The sequence below is a fragment of the Gadus macrocephalus genome, chromosome 16 (genome assembly GCF_031168955.1).
Source record: "Gadus macrocephalus chromosome 16, ASM3116895v1".
NCBI lineage: Eukaryota > Metazoa > Chordata > Actinopteri > Gadiformes > Gadidae > Gadus > Gadus macrocephalus.
In genome coordinates this window covers 4,048,315-4,073,353 of record NC_082397.1, presented here as the reverse complement: position 1 = coordinate 4,073,353, position 25,039 = coordinate 4,048,315, and the positions used below count along the sequence as shown (strand labels likewise).

General features: G+C 45.8%; 1 protein-coding gene and 2 long non-coding RNA genes across 4 annotated transcripts in view; 2 read left to right on the top strand and 1 right to left on the bottom strand.

Annotated features, from left to right (window-relative positions):
* The window catches only part of LOC132474777 (cell adhesion molecule 2-like), a 132,038-nt gene that overhangs the window by 71,385 nt on the left and 35,614 nt on the right, over positions 1-25,039 (top strand). The gene's annotated exons all lie outside the window — the stretch shown is intronic.
* On the top strand, positions 4,789-6,470 carry LOC132474798 (uncharacterized). Its single transcript, XR_009529732.1, has 2 exons — positions 4,789-5,459; positions 5,683-6,470. It is a non-coding gene; the product is annotated as an uncharacterized LOC132474798 (long non-coding RNA).
* Positions 22,385-25,028, bottom strand: LOC132474797 (uncharacterized). The gene is made up of 3 exons (XR_009529731.1): positions 24,377-25,028; positions 24,242-24,334; positions 22,385-24,111 (listed from the first exon to the last, which is right to left on the bottom strand). It is a non-coding gene; the product is annotated as an uncharacterized LOC132474797 (long non-coding RNA).

Sequence of the window (25,039 nt, the reverse complement as noted above, 5' to 3'; positions counted from 1 at the left end):
GTCACAGAGACTTCGGGGAGTGATGTCATAACTCAAGCAGGGACGGGACGTCGTATACCAGCTTAAAAAAAAGCTGGTATACGACTGGTATACAGCCACTAAAACTGGGAATGTTTGAAATGCTCGGAAGACACCTCAGGTTCCCATATTTCATGAGCTTATTAGTCATACAGGTACGTTTGACTCCCTTAACTGTTTCACACAACTGAATGGACAAATACTTTGCAGTGCAGTACCCAGAGAAAACCTTTCATTAGAAACGCAGAACATATTATGCATGTCCTCAACAATAATATTTTTTAACACAGCAAAGTACATTCTATACTTACGCAAGACAAAGAAAGCGCCCACTTCCTCGCTCAAAATAAACTCAAAGATTATGAAGCAGTTAACTTTTGAGTAGCAATTACAGATCTCAGGTCTGGATTTGCATTCTGAGCCCACTGGAGATCTCAGGTCATCAGGGTCCTGCTCACTGCCCATGGTTAGAACCAAGCATGGTGATGCAGCTTTAGTTTTCATCTACCCCCACATATCTGGAGAAAACTTCTGAGGTCCGCCCTCACGCTTTATACTTTTAAATCAGGGCTCGAAATGTCAAAGTTTGTTTTGCTGCAGCATTTTTAATAAAACCCCTCCTCTTCACTGCCACTTTTATTCATCTCCCATATAATGTTGCTATTGTACTGCTTTAGCCTACTGTCCTTCATGGATTGTAATATCAATGTAATTTCAACTGTTCCTTCTGTCTCTGCAAGGCACTCTTAACTGCCTCTGTGTTTGAAGGGGGGCTCTAAAAATAAACGTAGACCTGCCATCTCCTCGCATCATTCTTCCCCACCCCCGCTCAGACCCCATTTCACTTGTAAATACCAACATTACAAAAACACACACAAGTTACCCTCCGTCTGGAGGCGTGACTAATGCGATGCGATGCTGTGACCCTCGCGGTCACCACGGCAACGGGCGGTAGCAGGGGGGGGGGGGGGGGGGGGACGTGCCAGATGAATGGCACTGATATGCCTTTATGCATGACACATTATGTTGTCACCATATGTTACAGAAGGACGCGGAACGACGGGAAAGGTCACAGAAGGAGAGAGCGGGGGGAGAGCGAGGGGAGAAAGAGAGGGAGATGGAGAGGGAGGGGCGCTGGAGGGCGGACGAGGCTGCATAGTCAAACTCTGGGTAGTTACGCCTCATAACTGACGATGGGATGAGATGGAATCCGATGATGATAAAATTTGCCTATAATATTGCAGTGGGTTGGTTTGAAATGTAATTGGCTGCATGTGTTGTGTCTGTGTGTGTGTGTTGTACGTTGTGTGTGTGTGTGTGTGTGTGCGTACATGCATGTGCGTGTTTGTATGTGTGTGTATGTGTGTGCGATGTATTTGTTTCTTTGTGTGTGTGTGGGTGGGTCCATGTATGTGTTGTCGTGTGTCATTTTTCTGTACACGCATGTTTGAGTGTGTGTGTTTTCGTGTGCGTCTGTGTTTGTGTGATGAATGTTTAAAATTGGACTAGACTTTTCCAACGGCTGAATGTGCAGCCAGCGTTAATTGAAAACTAATTTTCTAATTAGTCATTCGCTAATTAGAAAACATTGCTTTGAAAAAACACGCTCCTCTGCTCAATCACGTACATTAATCACATGGTTTAGAGTGTTGTCGAAAAAAAATGGTAATTGAAGCATCAGTATCTTAGACGAACGTGATCAGGTGGGACGTCTGGGCAAGAGACTTGAGGATGGAGTTAGCTTAATTTATAAATATATATTATTAATTACGCTATATGAATGCTAATACGAGCATCGTCTCATATTATTGACAAAAGAGAGACGATTGAATAAATGTAAACACCACAGTAAGTGTGTGAGGAGACTGAACGAGAAACATGTATTTAATAAAACATGGCAGATGGTTAAATTAAGTTTATGAGCTAGTCAACCAAGTTGAGATCACAGCACATAATTCATGTTAAAACCTGCTGGAAAGGACAAAAATGCTCAACAAAAAGAATGACTAACTAAATCAATAAATATGCAAAGGAGGAATAAATTAATAAACAAATCAGCATTAAGGCATTATATGTCAATTAGCTAGGGGTCTCCCGATCAAAACAATAAAAAAAGGACGAAGCTTGATGACGTTGTGAAGTAGAATGGGAACACAGAAGTTTGTGTCTTCATCACAATGAAAATAATAGTATTAGATAATGTATTATCGGCATGGCGTTGAGTCACGTTATGTGATTTGATTCTAATGAAATAGCCTAAAGAAACGAAATATTAACTTGCTATCTTACCGTTAGCCAAAATGGAACAACAATCCTTTCTCCCAAGCATGATTATGTTATGATTCAAAGTGTGCAAGGAGAGGGGGGGCTATTCCCAGACGTTCCCTTGTCAGTGTGTTGGTTAGAGAGAGCGAAACCGTATCAATGTGTTGTGTGAATGCTCTGCAATGAAATACGATTTTACCGTTTTAAAAATAGTACATGCAATCATAAGTTTATATAATGTAAATGCATGGGGAATACTATCGGCCGCAGATGGTGTCGTACAGTCTGATTATTCTTATTTTTAAAAAAAATGATTACCCGCCCAAGTGAAGTCTATGTGTGAGAAACACTGCATTAGCTTGAACCACTTGTAAAAGGTGACACTCCGTAGTACTTCAGACAAATATTGAAGTTTCATGCAGTGAGAGAATTCACATTCATTCATTCACCTAGTGAATTAGGAGGGCATGTTTTTTTGTTAGTTTTCCGGAAGTTAGGGGGTAAAGGGGATTTGATGCCAATGACAATGCCAATGCAACCTAACCAAATGTTACGGATCGTTACCTTGAATAAAACAATGTTTTTTCTGGGTTTGAACATGGCTGGAGACAAACGGGATAATGTTAGTACAACCCCATAACATGTATAACACAGGTCTCGTAATCTTTTGATATTTGAATGCGAAAAAGTACAAATTATACATTTAAAGAGATTATTGTGTATGTGTATATGTATGAATGCATTCAATAAAAGGCGTTTCAGTCTGTCCCAAAATAGAGAGGTCTCATGTGAAGCTTTAGTAGTTGCTCAAACAAAAACACACAATGCATGATATTGAAGGTCATGAAAAAACAAGGTACACCAACAGCTATAGGGGGAAGCAAGCCCAGGTTGACGGTAGGGAAAAGGAAGGGTTCTTCACACATCACAGATACACAACAGGAGGAAACATGGCGGCGTTGACTCACCTTTGACCTTACTTTTGATCCCGTTGACTGAAGCATGGGGGAGGAGGAGGGGGAGACAGTAGGTTAGTCAGGTTATAGAGGAGGAGGAGAGCCAAGTGTTGATTAGCGGGTAGTTATAGTCATCATAACCAGGCTAAAAACATGCTGTTAAGGGAGAGAGAATCGTTCTAATTCCTTGTTTTTATTCTACAGATATCATCAGACAGGGAGCGATATTTGTGCCGGTGTGCAGCTCTGGGAACACCTGCTTCATTAACCCAACAGAGCAGAGACCCCTCCCACACGCACGCACGCACGCACGCACGCACGCACGCACGCACGCACGCACACACGTGCACTGACACACACATACCTGTATGTGTGTGTCGGTTTGTTCATAGTTATCAGAGAACACATCAGTGACGGAGGAGATAATCTTTAACACACTTCATTTCCCTCAGAAGCCGAGAGCCATCTACCGTGCACTGCAGCTGTATCTACAACTAATTACAGCATGTGGGTGTGTCTGTTTTTCTACGTATGCAAATTGTACACATACCTACATACATACATACACCTATTGACACAAAAACACAACAAAAAGCAAAACTGACGCACAAAGGAATAAAACACATACACGGCGCATTGACAAACAAACCCGAATGAGACCCACAAATCACACACTTATAATATGTATAGATATATAATTTTATATATATATAAACTAACATTATCAATACTCAATAAAGAGAAGCCTGGGATAGGGACAGAGAGAGTGAGCAAGAGCGAGAGAACGAGATAGACAGAGGGAGTGAGAGAGCAAGAGAGAGAGAGAGAGAGAGAGAGGTAAAGATATAATTAAAGCGATTAAATATCCTTTTTATTGGTTATTTTCGTGATAACTGTACCCATGGCCTAATTACAGCAATATTTAAAAGTGGCGTCACATTGACTGGCTGTAATCCCAAAATGTCTTTCAGCAGCAGTTTAGGACAGGCACTGAGTGTCAACGAAACTCGAGCATCAGCTCCTCACAAGACACGATGTTGAAACACAGCCTCTGATCACACCTCTACAACGAAACCACAAACACCAAACTACAAAAACATAAAGGACGAATATGATGCCATGTTTTGCTTTATAAAATTCTCAATGTACAAATGTTGCAAATCAAAATCTTAAACTAGTAAATAAAGAATAAAGAAGTAACTAAAAATATGAAAGCAAGAAAAAGGAAATAAGGAACACAGCAGGAGAAGGACAGAAGGCCAGGGTGCAGTGTGACCAGACACTTTCTGATGTGACACTTTTGGGCTTTATGAGCGTGAACTTGTAAAGTGCCTGTTTCACAGCTCCTCTGTCCGTCCTCCTAGTCAATCTGTCAATCTGCCAGTTATGTCTGTTTGTCCGCTAGCCTGTCTGTCTGTCTGTTTGTCCGCTAGCCTGTCTGTCTGTCTGTTTGTCCGCTAGCCTGTCTGTCTGTCTGTTTGTCCGCTAGCCTGTCAGTCAGTCAGTCAGTCAGTCAGTCAGTCCACAAGGTGGACTGACGGACGTCCGTCCGTCTGTCTCTTTGTCTGCTAGTCAGCTTGTCTATTTGTGTGCTGGTCAGTCCGTCTGTTTATGTATCTGCTAGTTGCCGCCTGCTCGTCTGCTAGTCAGCTTGTCTGTCTCTCCGTCTGTCTGTCAGTCTATCTGCCAGTCTGACTGTCTGTCGATCACGCCTGCTATTTCTCCCTTCATGTTACCCTCCCAGGTACTGCTAAGGTACAGGAGTAGGACCCATCTTAGCTATGATGGTTTATGATTTCCCAACTTATATCACCGTGACCGGAAACCTGACACCTGCTGGAAGTGCGGCCTCACCTTCTCGTCTATAGACAGAAGAAACGCCACTCCAAGCCGACACGTCCGCCATGACTCAGCCAGCAGCTAAAATATGACTTCTCCCGGTTAAGGAGAGACGGCTGAGATTGGATTTAGATGGAAATGGAGCTGCCGGATACTTTCCACGGTAATATGCGTCTCCACGCCGAGTGGATCTGGCCGAATGCAGTTCACAGACGGATAACTTTCCGGAACAATTTTGTGCTGTGTGAGAAAAGTGGAAGGGAGTTGTTGAACAACTTCCTCGAAGACTGAGACAATGTAGGGCAGGAATAAAGGAATTTATTACGGCTATAACCCCAGGAGGATTTTTACACGATGACAACTCACGAGCTAACTCCCAAGGTAACGAACATAACTTCACACTCGGTTCATTATATTGGAAATATTTGCAATTCTTTATGGTTTATGGCTTCAGACTGCAACTTTTTACTTTGAAGTAAAGATGCGCCCAACTTCCTGATGTCATAAATTCTCTCGCTCGTAGTCAGACGAAAAGGTTGTTTTTCTTTACAATGTGACAGAATACCAATGTAATGTCACCCTCTCCATTGTCCATTGGTACCAGCATAGAGAAGTGAGCTTCTGTCGCTTGTAGCGTGGACCCCACCTCCTCCCGCGCTCGCTCTGCCCTTCAACCCAGCATGACACCCCTGACCGCTCCGAGAGCCCATTCTTCAGTCCAAAGCGCAGGAACAAATGTCTCGCAATTGTTCAAATCATGCTATAATCGCCGCCCGCAGAGAAGAGCATTGGAGTCCAGAATCCAAGGTCCAGAGTCCAGTGGGCTACATTATCCAGTGTGTGATTTCCTCTCCCTTTCATCCCAACCTCCTGTCAAAGTCGGTTCAGTCCTCTCGCTATGCACAAAAGCCCATACAAATATACACAGAAAAAAAAAAGCATAGAGAACATTCTACAATTGACTTTAGACGATTTCCTTGTGTCACGACGCACTTACTGCTACAATGCACTGGCCGGCCGCTAATTTGAAAATAACCTACTAACCTATTGTTCTGGTTCTGCCTCTAGGTGGGTTTCAGCTCCTTTGTACTCCTGTGTTTTATGGGAACTTGCTTGTGCAGCACTTACATTGTACTTGCTCCAATTCTGATTCTGGCTTTGATTGTTCTCAGCGTCATCTGCTCGTGGCTTTAGATAAAAGATTCAGCCTAATGACTATGAATTTTATTGAAGTAGGACAAAACAAATCTTCAGTCCACTGTGTGTGTGTGTGTGTGTGTGTGTGTGTGTGTGTGTGTGTGTGTGTGTGTGTGTGTGTGTGTGTGTGTGTGTGTGTGTGTGTGTGTGTGTGTGTGTGTGTGTGTGTGTGTGTGTGTGTGTTGGTGTGTTTGTGCGAGTGCCCACAGGTTTTTTTGTCTGACGGAAAGGGAGTTTTGGCTGTGTGTGTGTGCGTGTGCGTGTGTGTGTACTTATGTTTGTGCCTCACACAACACAGTAATCACCGTTTTATGGCTTATTCTACTGAGACATTGGAGCAGGACATGTTAAGCACAGCTGACCTGGTTCCCCTGCCAGCATTTCTCTCTCCCTCCATCTTTCCGTCTCTCTATTTATCTGTCTCTCTCTTCTCTCTCACTCTTGGCTGGGAGTCGAACTTGTAGTCACAAACGGATGCTGCTCAGATCAGACCTGCAGACAATTTTGCACGCACGCACACACACACACACACACACACACACACACACACACACACACACACACACACACACACACACACACACACACACACACACACACACACACACACACACACACACACACACACACACACACACACACACACCGTGCAAGCAATAAAGTGAGTGTGAGAGTGAAAGTGTGTGTAAAAAATAAAGAGTGTGTTCATCAGTGTGGTTTATTTGTTTGTGTGTTTGTGCCTGCATGTGTGTGGTATAAGGGCTCCAGTATGAGGTGAGGTTGGGTGCTGATACATCTGAGCCTCCACTGGGTTAATTTCACAAACACATATTTTTTTGGAACATAATTGCTAAAAACCTCAACAGAATGGAAACAGTAGTCGGTGGCTGCCACGGCACGCTGTGAACAAAAACACTATTCCTAAAGAAGAAAAATAGGTCAGTTTCCATTTTGGCATTACGGAAAAGACAGAGTCTACAGCATTTAAAATAGGCCATTTATCCAAGATTCTTCAGTAAGGAATCCTTCATCTTTTGGTGAGCGACAGGGGGAGGACCTCGCCACAAAAAGAATACCGCGGCGGAGGCAGTGCTGTCCTAATGTAAAATGCATTGTTTTCGAAGCCCGTGAATCTCTTTGCATAATCCTCAGACCTCCGCACTGCTCTCTCCCCTACTTGCTCCTGATGTGGAAGTTATTAATTTCCGACTACCGGTAAATACTGTCGGCGGACGATAACGCGCAGCGGTCGTCCCCGAACCCGGAGAGCATATCAATAAATGACATCTGAGCGCCCGACGTGTTGACATTTGTGAGAGGACGTCCGTGGAGAACAAACATGAGTAGCGGGGCGCGATAGGGAGCGCGCGGGGGGGGGGGAGGTGTTTAGAGGTGGAACACACGAGCGGCGCCTATCTGATCCCGTGCAGCACGTGAACACATATTTGTACACACGGCCTGCATACCAATTAAGTAGCGCGTGGACGCAAAAGGGCCCCGCTGACGAAACGGGAACGGGATCGGGCGCCGGTGATCCCTAGGAATCTGACAGTTCAATTAATATATTTTCTTTCCACCGTGCAACTCTCTTCAAAGTCAGAGGGACGAGCGCTGATGTGTGGCGTGGAGATAGGCTCCGTCGGCCTCGGTAAGCAGAGAATAAATGAAGAGAGGCAGGGTGGGCTCACGGAAATGGGCCAAATATAACGTCATTTGGACAAGTAGGACAGAATCCTACCTCCTCTTCGTCTCTCTTCCTCTTCCTGAAAGGATGATTCCGGGCAGGTCCGATTGCACCAGGATGCACCACACAATTATTATCTACAAAGACAGGTTTTGTCCGTGTGTTGGTTGCGGCGTAGGTGTGTGAAGTTAGACAAGGTCACCCGAGCGTCAAATGGCCTTATTTAGGAAAGCACATGGCTACGTAGCCTGACATGCTAACATGCCGAGTAACCCAACATGCTAAGTGTCCTGACGCGCCAAGTACACTAACACCCTACATGATCCATCACGCCAAGCACCCGTGAGGATTGGCAGGTCTTCGGTTGTAGCCGGAAATTGAAGTCAGCCACCCAGAAAAAGTAAACCGTACATGAACATGATGACAACACGCCAGCCCCACACAGAAAGGGGGCTGGAACCAAACGCCTCCCACCCTGCCAACCGCAGAGCCAACACGCCGACACCAAACTCCGACTCCAAGAAACGAGAAGCGTTAATACACACAGTTATGTGAAACCCCCCAGCCATTATACTAGTTGATGATGAGTAAATGTCTCCATATGGCCGGACCCCCAGGGCAACGTTGAACCGGAGACCAGGCAGTTGGTCTGAGTCCCGGGAGTATGGGGGACAGGGGACGGGACGGGACGGGACGGGGGGGTGTGTTGAACCGGGCCCAGCGAGCACTGAGAACCTGGGGGCAGGGGGAGGGGGAGGGGGAGGAGAGGGGGAGACAGGGGAGAGGGAGGCTGTGATGGGCCCAGCAGGAGGCGCTGAAGGCGTCCCTTCTGCCACCTCTCCCTCCCTCCCTCCCTCTTTCCCCTTCCCTCTCTCCCTCCCTCTCTCCCTCCCTCCCTCCCTCTCTCCCTCTCTCTCTCCCTCCCTCTCTCCCTCCCTCCCTCTCTCCCTCCCTCCCTCCCTCTCTCCCTCCCTCTCTCCCTCCCTCTCTCTCTCTCTCCCTCCCTCTCTCCCTCCCTCCCTCTCTTTCTCAGCCAAGTCCTCCACAGACACAGACACTCCCTCTCCCCGACACACACAAACACACACACCCTGGAGACCCCCGCGGGCGACCAACCTTTCGTCTGGCAAAGCGCACTCTCATAGGGAGCTTCACACATACACACACACACACACACACACACACACAAACACACACACACACACACACATGACTGAGCGTTCGGATTCGGAAGACAAACACACTAACTCTCTCTCCCATCCACCGCAAAAACACACACAGGCAGGCACTCACACACACACAGATACACGAGTGAGCATTCACATTTTGGAGGCAGACAAACTCTCCCTCACCCACATTCGTTACACCTACACATGGACACTTATGCAAACGCTTTAGTTTCAATTCCAACAGTATTATCTTTTTTGTGTGAACCCTTTCCTCCAGTCCACAAATCAACTTCAAGCACTCCCTGTATGTGGCGAACGCACCGGAGCAACATTAGCCCGCGGCGACTAGCAGAAGGATGCTAAAACACAGAGTCAGCCAACTTTAGCTCACCTGCTCTACATCTGCAGAGCAGTGAGCAAGGCGGTAGCAGCAGTTAGCAGAGCGCTAATGGAGCTGTGGATAAGTTCAGCCGTGTGGCTTCATTTAGCGTTTCAGTGCTACTATTGTGGCCACCATCTTACAATACACTGGCTCACACACCCTGGAGACTCACAATCGGCAGCACACACACACACATAAAAAACACAATCCTATTTACTTGTTATTGTCGAAGGGGGGGAGGTAGGAATGAGGGGGGGGGGGGGGTATCTGTGGTTGGAGTTCTAATCAAAACACTACAGGTAAGAAACAGGTTTTCTGGGACCTTCTGAAGAGCAGAGCAGAGAATCACGAGCCCTGCCTAGATCACCGTGTCTACTGAGCTAAACCGCGCCACAATCTCGGCTTCAATTTCCCCTCACTCTCGTCGGCAGCCCTGTTCCCGTCCCGGTGTCTCGTGTCAGGAGACGCCTGCCGCCCGCCTCCGCCTGCCTCGGTTCTGGAGCCGCCAGAAACACGGCGGCGGACAAGCAGTCGTAATTGAAAAAAAAAAAAAAAGGGATTCCGCAGGGCAGCGTTACAGAGCCCCTGGAAGATGAGGAGAGGGCATTTTCGGAAGGAGAGACAGTGGAGGGAAAGACACCCTTGTTTGGCTGTTGTTTTAAACCCATAGTCGGTGGGCATGTGGTAAACATGTTTGCAGAAAGCAATATATTTAACAAATACATTTTTATAATATTTATACTGAAAAAGTATAAATATGAACCAGATCTATGCACACGCAATACACGAGAATGTGAAAATAGTTTCACAGTACTTTGAGTTCTAGCTATCCTTGTCCTCCACCTCTATAATCCAGGTGGTACTCCATCGGGTTTAGACTTCTTTGAATCGGTGTAATATCTATATTTTAAATCCTTCCACCGGCAGAAAGACAACATCAACAAATTCAAAGCAGTTATATTCCAAAGTCGTGGGTTTCCATTTCAAACTGGTATCTGGTGTTATTTTGGGGTATAAAAAATATTTTGAAACAATGAAACAATAAAAAACATTGCTGGGCGTATCGTGTGGTACATGGCCAGATATGGACATGGATACGGATAGGGATAGGGATATGGTGTGTGGTTACGTGGGGCGGTCAACCTCAGGCATACAGACGCTGGCCATCCATCAACCGGCCAGGCAATGTCCGGAAATAAACAAGCCACCTAAAGAACTAGACCTCCTCACAGATATCTTGACTCCTCCAAATTCCCCAGCAAAAGAGCCCATCTTCTTAAAGATATGATTTTATCTTAAAAAAAAAAAAGCAAAAGTCAACTGAAGTTGCCTTATTTGAAATTGTAAAACGGAGGCTTTTGAAAGTGATCGTCTAATGCGCGCCTCTATTTGTCACTCTACTCTGAGTCGAATGCCCTTGTGTTGCAGGGAAATTGGTTGACATTAAAAGGTGTCAGCCGCTCAGTGAATGCAGATGAGGGATCGGGTCGCTGCTGAAGGCAATGCAGGATTCAACTTCCCACAGTCTCTCTCTGCCAAGCCCCAGGGGAACCAGACCTCCTCCTCCTCCTCCTCCTCCTCTCTCCTCCACTCCTCTCACCCTCTCCTCCCCTCTTCTCCTGTACTTTTTCTCTCCTCTCCCACTCTCAGTCCCTTTCCCCTACGCTGCTTTCTCTGAGCCCCCGCAACATCTCCATGCCCCTGTCTATTTCTCTCTTCTGCCCTCTCCCTCTCCTCTGCCGTTCTTTTCAGCTCCTCTCTTGTCATCTACTTTCCTCCCCTCGCCTCTCTCTTTTTGTTTCCATCTCCCTGCTCGCTTCTCTGTTCCCAACTCTCCCCAGCTCCTCTCCATTTATCTCTTCTGCCACACATCTCCCCCCTACCCAGTCCGCTCGCTCCTTTCCTCCTGTCCTCTTCCTCTCCTCTACACTCCTCTCCTTGTCGTCGTCGTCCCCCCTTCATCCGTCTTCTCTGCTCCCTCATTGCCTCTCCTCTCCTTCTCCATCTCCTCTCCCTCTTCTCTCTCCATCTCTCAAGTCCCTCGTCCCTCTCTCCCCTCATCTCCCTCTCTGTCTAGCATGGTGGTGGCTCCACCAAGCCATGTCTCATGCATGGCGGAGAGACTACGGCTCCACCATGCAGGAGACATGGCGGAGGCTGCCAGAGGAAGCCATTCTCGTTCCCCAATGGCACCGCAGCGCTGCGGAACACTTGGCTAAAGTAACGGCACTGCACTGATACCGCTGCTGTGTGCGATCAGACGTGATGGGGACCGGAACATAGGGGCCGTTTCACAGACTGACCTCACCACGCGTTCCCAGGGTGTGGGTGGTGATGTAACACGATACCCCCCACCGCGTCCCTCCGCCCGATTCACCGGGAATCAATTGAACGTGCCATATCCCAGCATTTTAATTATCTCATTATGTTTACATCATTTGATGATTATTTATATTCTACAAACGCTCCTGTGCGTACATACACATAAAATATTTATTTACTTATTTATTCATTCATTTGATTTTCACTGGCGTCGTTCGGTAACGCGTTTGCCGCTTATAAGCCTTCATCTCACCAGACCAACGGGTCAAGTCACCGTGAGCCTCTACAGGGCCAGGGCCAGGGCCAGGGCCACGGCCAGGGCCACGCCCCCCCCCCCCACCATAAACCACATCCATTTGTATTCAGAAGCACAACTCTGCAGTTATTTGAAGTGTTCTCCAGGGAGGCCCGGGGAACGTCGGCGCTGAGGCCGCCTTGCGTCTCGGAGAAACTCCCGGCGCAGCCGTTGTTGCCACATTACTTTAACATTATTAGGGTGGGGGGGGCAGGGAACTCAGCAGAAATACAAGCGATGGAGCCACGCAGAGGAAGAGAGAGAGGGGGCTTTGATCCCAGGGCTGATTCCAGGCTACTCTGATGAGAACGTACATACACTTCCAGCTCAGCGGGGGGCAAGGGGCCGGCCAAGGGTTGTGGAAACATTCTCGTTGTTTGCCTGTGTTGTTGCGTGTGCGGCGTGCGTGCGTGTGCATAGATCTGTACATGCACACATGCATTCATTAACACACTTTACATCATTCAGTTTTTTGCACTGCGTATATTCGTCTATTAGTTGTAGCTTGTAGAAGTTGTGGACTTATTCCTGTGCCGGTTGTATTTCTGTGTAGCTTATCACGTGGGGGCGATGAAGATGGCTGTCGTAGTCTGCCGTACCTTCACCTTCCATGTGTGTGCGTGTACGTGCATGAACGCCGGTGTCTGTGCATTTGTGCGTGTCGAACAACAGCGGTTTAAACAGCTACCCGGTGGACAGGAGTTCTCGGTGCACTGTCGGTGTCATCGCCCACAACAACACTACATCTCACCTGCTTACAACAACAACAACAACAACAACAACAACCTTGCCTGGATGGAACTCTAGCCTTAAGTCTATACTGTGTGCATATCTATATATATCGATATATATAGAGATAGACGTATATCGATTTACTGTATGTTTTTATCAGTCTAGTTTACAAACCCAACTGTAAAACTAAAATACTCTTTCATCCGCGTAAAAAATGTTTTTCTTTCCACAAATACAATCTAGCGTCATACATTATTGATACTGTAGTGGCCTAGGTGTGTTTCTCATCAGCAACAAATACATTATATTTAACAGGTTTGATAGTTTCTATATTAAAGGGTCTATAGACTGTGTGTACGGTATGCATCTCGGATGGGGGGAGGATGAGGATCCCATTGGGATAATGGATTGCAGCAGCCAGTTTGCGTGTGTGACTTAAATCCCAGTACTATGTATGTAGTAAGCAGTGTGCAGCATGTTGTTCATAATAACGTGAGGAAAGGTGTTGATGGAGCTGAGAGAACGTGCATGGACACACACAAACACACATGCTTGCAGGCTATCACTGTATAATACATGCACTATTCAGACACACATTCTAACACAGACACACAGTCTAAAAACACCCCCCCCACACACACACACACACACACACACACACACACACACACACACACACACACACACACACACACACACACACACACACACACACACACACACACACACACACACACACACACACACACACACACACGCTTGCAGGCTATCACTCTATAATACATAGACATTATCACACAGACACACACACATGCACAGCTTATTATTCCGTGGGTATATCAGTCTTATCTCTCAACACACTCGTAACGCTGATGGAATCCTAAACCACCGGAGAATACTAATACTGCTAATACTACTACTCCACATAACACTACTACAACTTTTACCTCCACAGAACACTAACACTGTTAATACTACTACTAGTACCTCGACAGAACACTAATACTATAAGTACTAGTACAAATTAGGGATCGACCGATATATCGGTCGGCCGATATTATCGGCCGATATTCGCGTTTTTTACGTGTATCGGTATCGGCCGATACGCGGCTGATTTTCGCCGTTTTTTTTTTTTTTTTTTTTTACTTGTTCTACCTCACCTGTTTTTAATATTTGTTAAATATTGTTCATCTACTTGTTCTTACTTGTTCTACTTCACCTGTTTTTACTATTTGTTAAATATTGTTTTTTATATTGAAGTTCAATAAATGTTCCTTAAAAAAAATAAAAAATAAATCGGCTCGAGAAAATCGGTATCGGCGTATCGGCTAAGGCTGATGAAAAAATATCGGTATAGTATCGGCCCTAAAAAATCGGTATCGGTCGATCCCTAGTACAAATACTACTAGCACTACCACAGAACACTAACACTGTTAATACTACAAGTAGTACCTCCACAGAACACTAATACTACAAGTACTACTAATACTACAAGTACTACCACAGAACACTAACACTGTTAATACTACAAGTAGTACCTCCACAGAACACTAATACTACAAGTACTACTAATACTACAAGTACTAACACAGAACACTAACACTGTTAATACTACAAGTAGTACCTCCACAGAACACTAATACTACAAGTACTACCACAGAACACTAACACTGTTAATACTACAAGTAGTACCTCCACAGAACACTAATACTACAAGTACTACTAATACTACAAGTACTAACACAGAACACTAACACTGTTAATACTACAAGTAATACCTCCACAGAACACTAATACTACAAGTACTACCACAGAACACTAACACTGTTAATACTACAAGTAGTACCTCCACAGAACACTAATACTACAAGTACTACTAATACTACAAGTACTACCACAGAACACTAACACTGTTAATACTACAAGTAGTACCTCCACAGAACACTAATACTACAAGTACTACCACAGAACACTAACACTGTTAATACTACAAGTAGTACCTCCACAGAACACTAATACTACAAGTACTACTAATACTACAAGTACTAACACAGAACACTAACACTGTTAATACTACAAGTAGTACCTCCACAGAACACTAATACTACAAGTACTACTAATACTACAAGTACTAACACAGAACACTAACACTGTTAATACTACAAGTAGTACCTCCACAGAACACTAATACTACAAGTACTACTAATACTACAAGTACTACCACAGAACACTAACACTGTTAATACTACAAGTAGTACCTCCACAGAACACTAATACTACAAGTACTACTAATACTACAAGCACTACCACAGAACACTAACACTGTTAATACTACAAGTAGTACCTCCACAGAACACTAATACTACAAGTACTACTAATACTACAAGTACTAACACAGAACACTAACACTGTTAATACTACTAGTACCTCCACAGAACACTAATACTACAAGTACTACTAATACTACAAGTACTACCACAGAACACTAACACTGTTAATACTACAAGTACCTCCACAGAACACTAATACTACAAGTACTACTAATACTACAAGTACTACCACAGAACACTAACACTGTTAATACTACTAGTACCTCCACAGAACACTAATACTACAAGTACTACTAATACTACAAGTACTACCACAGAACACTAACACTGTTAACACTACTAGTACCTCCACAGAACACTAATACTACAAGTACTACTAATACCACAAGTACTACCACAGAACACTAACACTGTTAATACTACAAGTACCTCCACAGAACACTAATACTACAAGTACTACTAATACTACTAGCACTACCACAGAACACTAACACTGTTAATACTACAAGTACCTCCACAGAACACTAATACTACAAGTACTACTAATACTACAAGTACTACCACAGAACACTAACACTGTTAATACTACAAGTAGTACCTCCACAGAACACTAATACTACAAGTACTACTAATACTACAAGTACTAACACAGAACACTAACACTGTTAATACTACAAGTAGTACCTCCACAGAACACTAATACTACAAGTACTACTAATACTACAAGTACTAACACAGAACACTAACACTGTTAATACTACAAGTAGTACCTCCACAGAACACTAATACTACAAGTACTACTAATGCCGCTTTTCCACCGCACATGTAGCTCGACTCGACACGACTCGACACGACACGACTCGACACGGTAGCAGCACGGGTGCTTTTCCACCGCAAATAGTACCTCCTGGACGTGGGCGGGGTCGGCTGCGCCAAAGGGCCGTGACGTATTTGTGTACGCGACGCAAACAACACATACGCAACCCACACATGGACAGAACCCACATAACAACAATGGAGGACATCGATCACATTACTATTATTAGCTGGCATGTTGAAGAAGTTGGAGAAGTGGAACATGTTGGCTGCGGCGCTGCTATGGATGTTACCAGCATGGTTGCCATGTCGCTCTCGTGACTTCGTCACACTCTCTGGCCAATCAGTCGCCGGCCGTCTGCCGACGTCACCTTTTAGCATCGGCTCAGCTCGCTTGGAACCTAGAGCGAGTAGGTACTAGAAAAAGCAGCCACTTCAGGTACCAGATACCATGGTACCGCGGTGGAAACGCAAAAAATGCGAGCTGAGTCGAGTCGTGTCGAGTCGTGTCGAGCTGGTACCATGCAGTGGAAAAGCGGCATAATACTACAAGTACTACCACAGAACACTAACACTGTTAATACTACAAGTAGTACCGCCACAGAACACTAATACTACAAGTACTACTAATACTACAAGCACTACCACAGAACACTAACACTGTTAATACTACAAGTAGTACCTCCACAGAACACTAATACTACAAGTACTACTAATACTACAAGTACTAACACAGAACACTAACACTGTTAATACTACAAGTAGTACCTCCACAGAACACTAATACTACAAGTACTACTAATACCACAAGTACTACCACAGAACACTAACACTGTTAATACTACAAGTACCTCCACAGAACACTAATACTACAAGTACTACTAATACTACAAGTACTACCACAGAACACTAACACTGTTAATGCTACAAGTAGTACCTCCACAGAACACTAATACTACAAGTACTACTAATACTACAAGTACTACCACAGAACACTAACACTGTTAACACTACTAGTACCTCCACAGAACACTAATACTACAAGTACTACTAATACTACAAGTACTACCACAGAACACTAACACTGTTAATACTACTAGTACCTCCACAGAACACTAATACTACAAGTACTACTAATACTACAAGTACTACCACAGAACACTAACACTGTTAATACTACAAGTAGTACCTCCACAGAACACTAATACTACAAGTACTACTAATACTACAAGTACTAACACAGAACACTAACACTGTTAATACTACTAGTACCTCCACAGAACACTAATACTACAAGTACTACTAATACTACAAGTACTACCACAGAACACTAACACTGTTAATACTACTACTAGTACCTCCACAGAACACTAATACTACAAGTACTACTAATACTACAAGTACTACCACAGAACACTAACACTGTTAATACTACTACTAGTACCTCCACAGAACACTAATACTATAGGTATCTAGGGTAATATAAACGAGTATATTATTTTGTTAGTTAGTTAATCCGTGATGGCTTGTGATATCATCATATATTCATTATAGACGTATACCCTGATCTCCACTATGCCAGTATCTGCATGTGCAGCAGACGCGTGCACTGTGTCTGTTTCTGTCGGCCGTAGAGAGGGCTCTCTGGGTCGCCCGAGGAGCTGCCGGGCTTGAAGGATGCTTACGGTTTATATTGCATCAGCTGCCTTTGGTAAACTTCTGGAACATTTCCCGCTGACTGCCACAGAAACGTGTGATCACCCTCTGATACACAATAAACCATATTGGAATAGAAAAGCCTTGAGGGCCGCTCGGATTCTTGGGGGGTATGTAGTTCCTGCTTGGAGAGCACCTGGTGTTTCTAACTAGCTAACTATCTCAACTGGCAGACATCAAGCAAAGATCTAACTCACCAACTCACCATAACTTTTTTGGACGTCTTACCATGTTGGACAATATTTGGCTACAGGACCCAGCTAATGTCTTGGCAGTGGCCTATTCTAACTTTCAAGCCAAGTTCTCACTTAAAAAGAACAATCTCCAATGTATAATACCTAACTTTAACCACCCCAAACAACTAGAACTAAAACATCTCTTATCTTATCTTGGTATCCAACTAAACATAAGAAACATTTGTATCCCCCGGCACATAAACATTGCAAACCTTTTCAGTACACATATTCGCACAGAGTTAAACATCGTTTATCTTATAATGAAGAAGCGAGAAGTTTGTAATGAACCCATTTCAGTTCTCCTTTATGAACACCAGATTGTTTTCCACCCCCAATGGTCTGTAAACGTGTCACCCCCTTCAACAGGTCAATATCCCGTACTGCTACAGTTATCAAATTGCACAACAGATAATACATAAAACATTAATTACAGAATAGTCTGCTGTAGTCCATCTTAATTATTACTCTTGTCTTGAATTGCAGGTTTCCATTTCTGTAATTCGCTATTTCTTCACAGGACTAATAAAGTGTCATGTTATCTTAAGAACAAGCTACGATTCCCCGATACCCGACTGCATGTGTACACTTAATATCTCATTAATAACCCTTATGCTAACGCCATGTCCTGTCATCGATCAATCACTTTCAACCCATCTTCATACACTGCTGATATTTGACCAACGGTAGAGGATCGTTGTATGTATTTACTACATTGATTTATATGATGATGTATGCTTCCTCCCTCAGGGCTGAGTGTCATTGGATGAAGGATGAAGGATGAAGGATGAAGGAAAGGGGATGATCGGACCTAGTGTCTCCATCCGAAACACCACTATTTAAAACAATTGCAGCTTTGTTTTCATACCCCACGTTGGTGCTCCACAATATGTCCTCGAGGGAACCAGCATCCCGGTGTTTCTACGAGGTTGGGGAGTTAATTAAGGGTGGGGATGATTTTGTAGCCAGCATGTTTCGGTAATTCCCCCTCCTTTGACTCAGCTGGAGGGGGAACCCTGGGGCCCTGAACAAACCGCTGACTGCCTGAACGGGAGATCCGAAGGGGAAGTCGAACAGCTCTCTCAAACCCCAGAGAGCCAATCACAACACCAGCCCTCCTCTCCAAACACTGCACACGTCCTGGCCTTACAATCAATGGGCCGCTGTCTTCATCTCTCTTGACGACGGCAACACATGCGGCATTGCATCCCCATGGCAACGGCGGCCCCGCTCAAAGAAGTAGGTTTGTTGTTGTTGTTTTTGTGAGCGACTGATGAAGAGCGAAGTTGAGCTAAGCTCTGGGCAGACGGCCGTCGGGAGGCAGTCGATTGAAAACTGAAGCCAAAATGTTACGATGATACGAACTCAAAGAGTGTGGGGAAGGGATTGGTTTGAAAGCGCCAAGATTCTTGTTGAAAACAAACACTTAGACAGGGATGTGGGTCTTGTTATCCTGTTTATATATATATCTGTCTAGCAGATATCTCTTCTATTTTCACATTTATTCGGTTGTCACAAGAAAGGTTATTCATTTCTTATTTTAATTTGTCTTGAAAGAAGTGCAAACCCTTTCCAGGGACTACCAAGTTAGCTGGAGATGCAGCATTTTTCTCTGAAACCCAGTGCCAAATTTTATTTAAGTTGTATCATTAGTGCTGGCAGCAGCATACTCATACGCAAACCGTCCAACATCAAAACTCTTTCCCTCTCCCGGCGCCGCCAAAAATCGCAATTAAGGACGGAAAAGGATCGGAGAACAAAAAACTCTCGCGACGAAACAGCGCTTAATGACTATTTATTTTTACACGCCGCGGAGATAAATCCGTTGGTTTTTCCTCAGAAGGGCTATACGACAGTGTGTGCTTTTCCCTAAACCTTTACGTTTATTTTTAAACCCACGGTGCGAGCGACAATAAGATGGGGGGGGGGGGGGGGGAGGGGGGTTCATTGGAATGGAACTCATTACCTGCAGAGCTCGGTAATACCCTACTACACTTGAACAGGTGAGTCCGAACGGCTCCGAGGCACTGGGAGCATTGAGGTCGTTGAGGTGCGTCAGAGCCAGGAGCCCCCCCACCGCCACCCCCGCCCACGCCACCTCTCCCCGGGTACAGAACCCCGCCGCGCTCGGCGCAATTTAATGGATCAGGGTGCCGTTGTGGTACCACGGCAACAGATGGAGGGGGGGGGGGGGGGGGGGTGGTGGCTCTCTTTGTCCCTAGCGCCCGAAGCTCGTTATTAAGGGGGCCTCTCAGCCACCTGTCCGCCAGGTGTAACGTTGGCATCACACCTGGGCGCGCCTCCGCATGCCACCAGCAAAGTTCTGCCCCGATTGTGAATGCAACTGGCATCCACACTCCGAGAATAGAGAGAGACACACACAAACACACACACACACACAGACACACGCACACACGCACACACACACACACACACACACACACACACACGCACGCGCGCTCGTCATGCACGGTGCGCCGACCAGACGGCAAGCATTTGAAACGATACATGAGCCGATTTGTGTCACAGCTGTGATGCATGCGTGTCGTGTCACGGCTTTGGTGTGTAGGGAGGGGATGGGGGAATGGGGGTGAGGGCTTGGGGGGGGGGGGGGGGGGGGGGGAGGCGCAGGGAGAGATAAAGGTACATTGTCATCGGGGATAATGTGCGGGGGAATCAACATGGCTTATTTACTGAACAACCCCGCTAACTTAATAGCGCCTTTGAACCAAAGCCGTCAGCCAAACGGCTGTAATTGACAGTGATTAAACTACTGCCCAGGACAGCACCGCGAGAGGGTTCGCAGCTGAGCGACCGGTATGAAACGGAGGAAACTAAAGCGCCCACGGCTTCAGTCTATCTCGAGTCACCCGTTAGTTTTCTTTCCTCTGAATGAGCTGAACTAACTGAGAAGGAACCATCCGTGTGACGCACTGTTAAAGATTCATCGTCTTATAATGCCTTTACATTAAACCTACCTCGTGATCAACATAGCAGCACTGTATGGTCCAGTCGTTTGTGTGTTCCATTCAAAAGGTGACCTGTCTCTGTATTCACTGGGAATCACCTTGGGTAGAAGCAACTAACTTTCGAAACGAAAGAATTGTGACACGTTTCAATCTCAGTGCTGAATATACTGCTGTTCAGGGTGTAATCTGTGCAGTCTCCTGTTTCTGACATGTTGTTATTTTCTCCAGGATGCGTGTTCTCCTCATAATATCGCACCCGGCGATAAGCAGCGAGACTGCCAGCAAGGGGAGGGTTGCCACCACTTTCTCTCTCTCCTTCTGACTCGCTCTCTCTCTCAATCTCTCTCTCTCTCTGTCTCCCTCTCTCTCAGAGAGGTGGGGGAGAGACCTGACAGTCGGCACACGCTTCCATCCATCACGCGTAATCTGTTGGGCTGGTGATGTTTTTTTTATATTTTCGTGTGGGCCTCAATCGCCACAGATACACACACCCCTCCCCCCTCCCCCTCCCTCGCCCCTCCCACCCCCACACCGCCCCCCCGAGCTAGGAACCAACCCATCATCCGTCACCGTGGCGATATGGCACCGCTTCAACCCGTCCGTCTCAGCATCACCGCCTCAAGCGAGACGCGCAAAGGGGAGGGAGAGAGAGAGAGAGAGAGAGAGAGAGAGAGAGAGAGAGAGAGAGAGAGAGAGAGAGAGAGAGAGAGAGAGAGAGAGAGAGAGAGAATAACAAAGAAAGGAGAGATAGCTAGAGAGAGGCAAGAGAGGGAGAAGTCATGATTTTTCAATGTTGACTTTGAAAAGTGCTAGCATGTGCAGCACGCAGGAGGCGGGGAGAGAAAACACGCTGAGGCCTCTGGGTATTTCCACCTCTCATTGACTTCCTCAGTGTGTGTGTGTCTGTGTGTGTGTGTGTGTGTGTGTGTGTGTGTGTGTGTGTGTGTGTGTGTGTGTGTGTGTGTGTGTGTGTGTGTGTGTGTGTGTGTGTGTGTGTGTGTGTGTGTGTGTGTGTGTGTGTGGGGGCCGCTTCTCTTCAGCTGGGGGTCCGGGAGGTTGATTAAAGACAGGCTCGCTAGAAGGCACCAAGAACAAAGCTCTACCCACACACACATGAAACAAAAGACACACACCAGCAATCACACAGACCCACACACATAGATCATACACACACACACACACACACGCACGTGCACATAACATACACGAAACACAAAAGCAAACACACAGACACACACACACACACACACACATAAAACACAGACACACAAGCACACACATGCACAAAATACAGACACACAAAGAGATGCTACAAAGCTGTGGAAGTATCTGCTTCACACAGAGACACACATAGCTACACACAGACGCATACAGATTAAACACACACACACACACACACACACACACACACACACACACACACACACACACACACACACACACACACACACACACACACACACACTCACTCACACAAAGACGCAGATATAAAACACAGACGCCCAACTGTAATATGGACGTCTGCTTCAATAATTCCTTTGTGGGCGACAGAAAAAAAAAGCCACACCCCCAAGCCCCCCTCACCCACACCCCCCCACTCACTAGAAGGAAGACCACCACCTCCACCAGCCCGGCATGCCACCGGAGTTAATCGAGTCTGGCTGACATCATGAACCGAGATAATACCAATAAATACCGTTCTACACCCCCGCCCTCTGCTCACACACTCATTGTTATCATTACACCACCCACATCCATCATGGAGGGGGCCAACGGGGGGGAGGGGGGGTGACGGAAGAGTTAAGACCAGACGCTTGCTGGTCGTGTTTATTAGCACCATCGCCGCGGAGATGATGTGTTCGGTGCCGCTGACATTAGGGTTCAAGAAAGAAAGTGAGCGAGAGCAAGAGCGAGAGACAGGGTGATAGAGAGCGAGAGAGAGCGAGGGAGTAAACGAGAGAGCAAAGAGAGACCAGTGTTATCATCATGAGATGGTTCTCTCTCTCTCTCTCTCTCTCTCTCTCTCTCTCTCTCTCTCCCTCTCTCTCTCTAATTCGTTTATTCAACTGTTATGAAGCCTTAGATTTCACGTTATGAGTGATCCTTTTCTTATACAGTTGACATTTTTGCAAACAGTAGGGGAAACGATCCATATTTGGCACATTGAGAGCGGAAATTTAATGGCGGTGGTACTACGTTGCCAAAACTCATTAATATTCAATTTCTAATAACTTTTGAAAGATATAAAACTGTCAAAGAGGACCTTTCAAAAGATTTAATATGGAGATGAAGAAGCCACTGATATTCCTTGCCGGACAAATAAAAACAGTTTCCGCTTTGTGATACTGAAATCTAGAATGAAAAGAACGAAATCTAAACTTTAATGCTGACGGGTCACTGAATGCTGGCTGATCTTCTTTGCATCCAACACCTGCGAGCCACCTGTAGGCCTTCAGATGAACTACATCCGAGTCGCTTCACAACCGGGCTTTCATGGCTTCCACTTGGTCTGAACCTGACGGTCAATTTGTTTCCATAACAACTTTCTCTGCTCACACAATCTATCACCCATACTGGGTGCTTCACCTCCGCAGTATTTGACAGGCTCATCGTTGTCACTCCGTCCGCAACGAGCACCTAAAAGCACACAGAGTGCGAATTTCACCTCCTATTTGTGGCGCCACGCAAACACATTGTCGCAACGAAGCAAAGCACAATGCGTGTTAACGCAGAAAAAAGCTGTGTTTCATTGGCTCCAAACGGGACTTGAGTCAAATTTGGACGCGAAAATTCCCAAACTGAATTTTGCGTCGTTCCGACACGGCCGTGAGGTTCGGGCTGTGCCCTCCGACGCAGGCTGTTATTTGGGGGAGTCGGCGGTCCGGGGGGGTTGTCTAATATCTCAGGCAGCCTGGATGACGGCTCCTCTCAAAACACCCACAATCATCCCATTAGCTCGCAGGCCCATGATGACAACACAAACAACAGCTGGGAGTTTGAGCGCAGCGTCAGTGATGGCGGCGCGGTCTCCACTCCGGGAGACGTCCGTCACCACAGAGTGCTCCTCTCCTCTCCACTCCTCTCTCCTCACTCTCCTTCTCCTCCTCCTCTCCTATCCCTCGCTCTCACCTTATTCCTCTCTTCCTCATCCCTCTCTTCTCTCCTATCCTTCCGCTTGCTCCATCTCTCTTGTCCTCATTCTCTTCGCCTCTTCTCTCCACTTGCTCATCTTCTTACCTCTCCTCTCCCCCTGCCTTGCTCCTCTCATTGCCCCCCCCCCCCCCCCCCCCACCACAATATCCTGACCTTTGTTAAAACATCTCTGCCATTAAACTGGGTAAACAACTGTGATAATAGAGAAAACAAAGTCTCTCCTCTGAGGACTTCATGGTGAAGCTCTCTCTGGATCTCCTCATGGTGAAGCTCTCTCTGGGTCTCCTTTCCTCTGAGGACTTCATGGTGAAGCTCTCTCTGGGTTTCCTCATGGTGAAGCTCTCTCTGGGTCTCCTTTCCTCTGAGGACTTCAGGGTGAGGGTCTCTCTGGGTCTGCGGTCCTCCGACTGCCTCAGGGTGATAGTCTCGCTCCACAACTGGAGATATCCAAGCAATAAGCCAATTCAACTTTCGGGATAATCTAACCTTGGCACTCTCTTTTGTAAATTCTCTGCACTTAACAATTCATGAGATGATTAAGATTAATAATTCATTGATAATCCTGCATCATCAATTATTTCATAAAAAAACAATACTTCCATGACATAAAACGTTTTATTCGAGTTTATTCATAATTTCTGAAGGCGAGGGGTCATTGTAACAACTCTCCTTTGCTATCTCTTCAAACATTTTGAAAAGTTGGAGCATGGCACTTCAGTTCGCCCTCTCCAGGGTTCTCCCGGTGCAACAGTTTTAGTTTTCAGCTTTAAACCTGACCCGTGGTAGAAAGCGCTGCCAGTGATGCGATGAAACAAAAATGACAGAAAAAAAAAAAAAAAAACACAAACAGGGCAAAAGGACAGGAGTGAGGCAGACGGACCCAGAACAGATCTTCTTTACTAAACCCTACAGCACACACGATGGTCTCTGACCTCTGAACACGCACGGTGGGGGGGCCTTTGT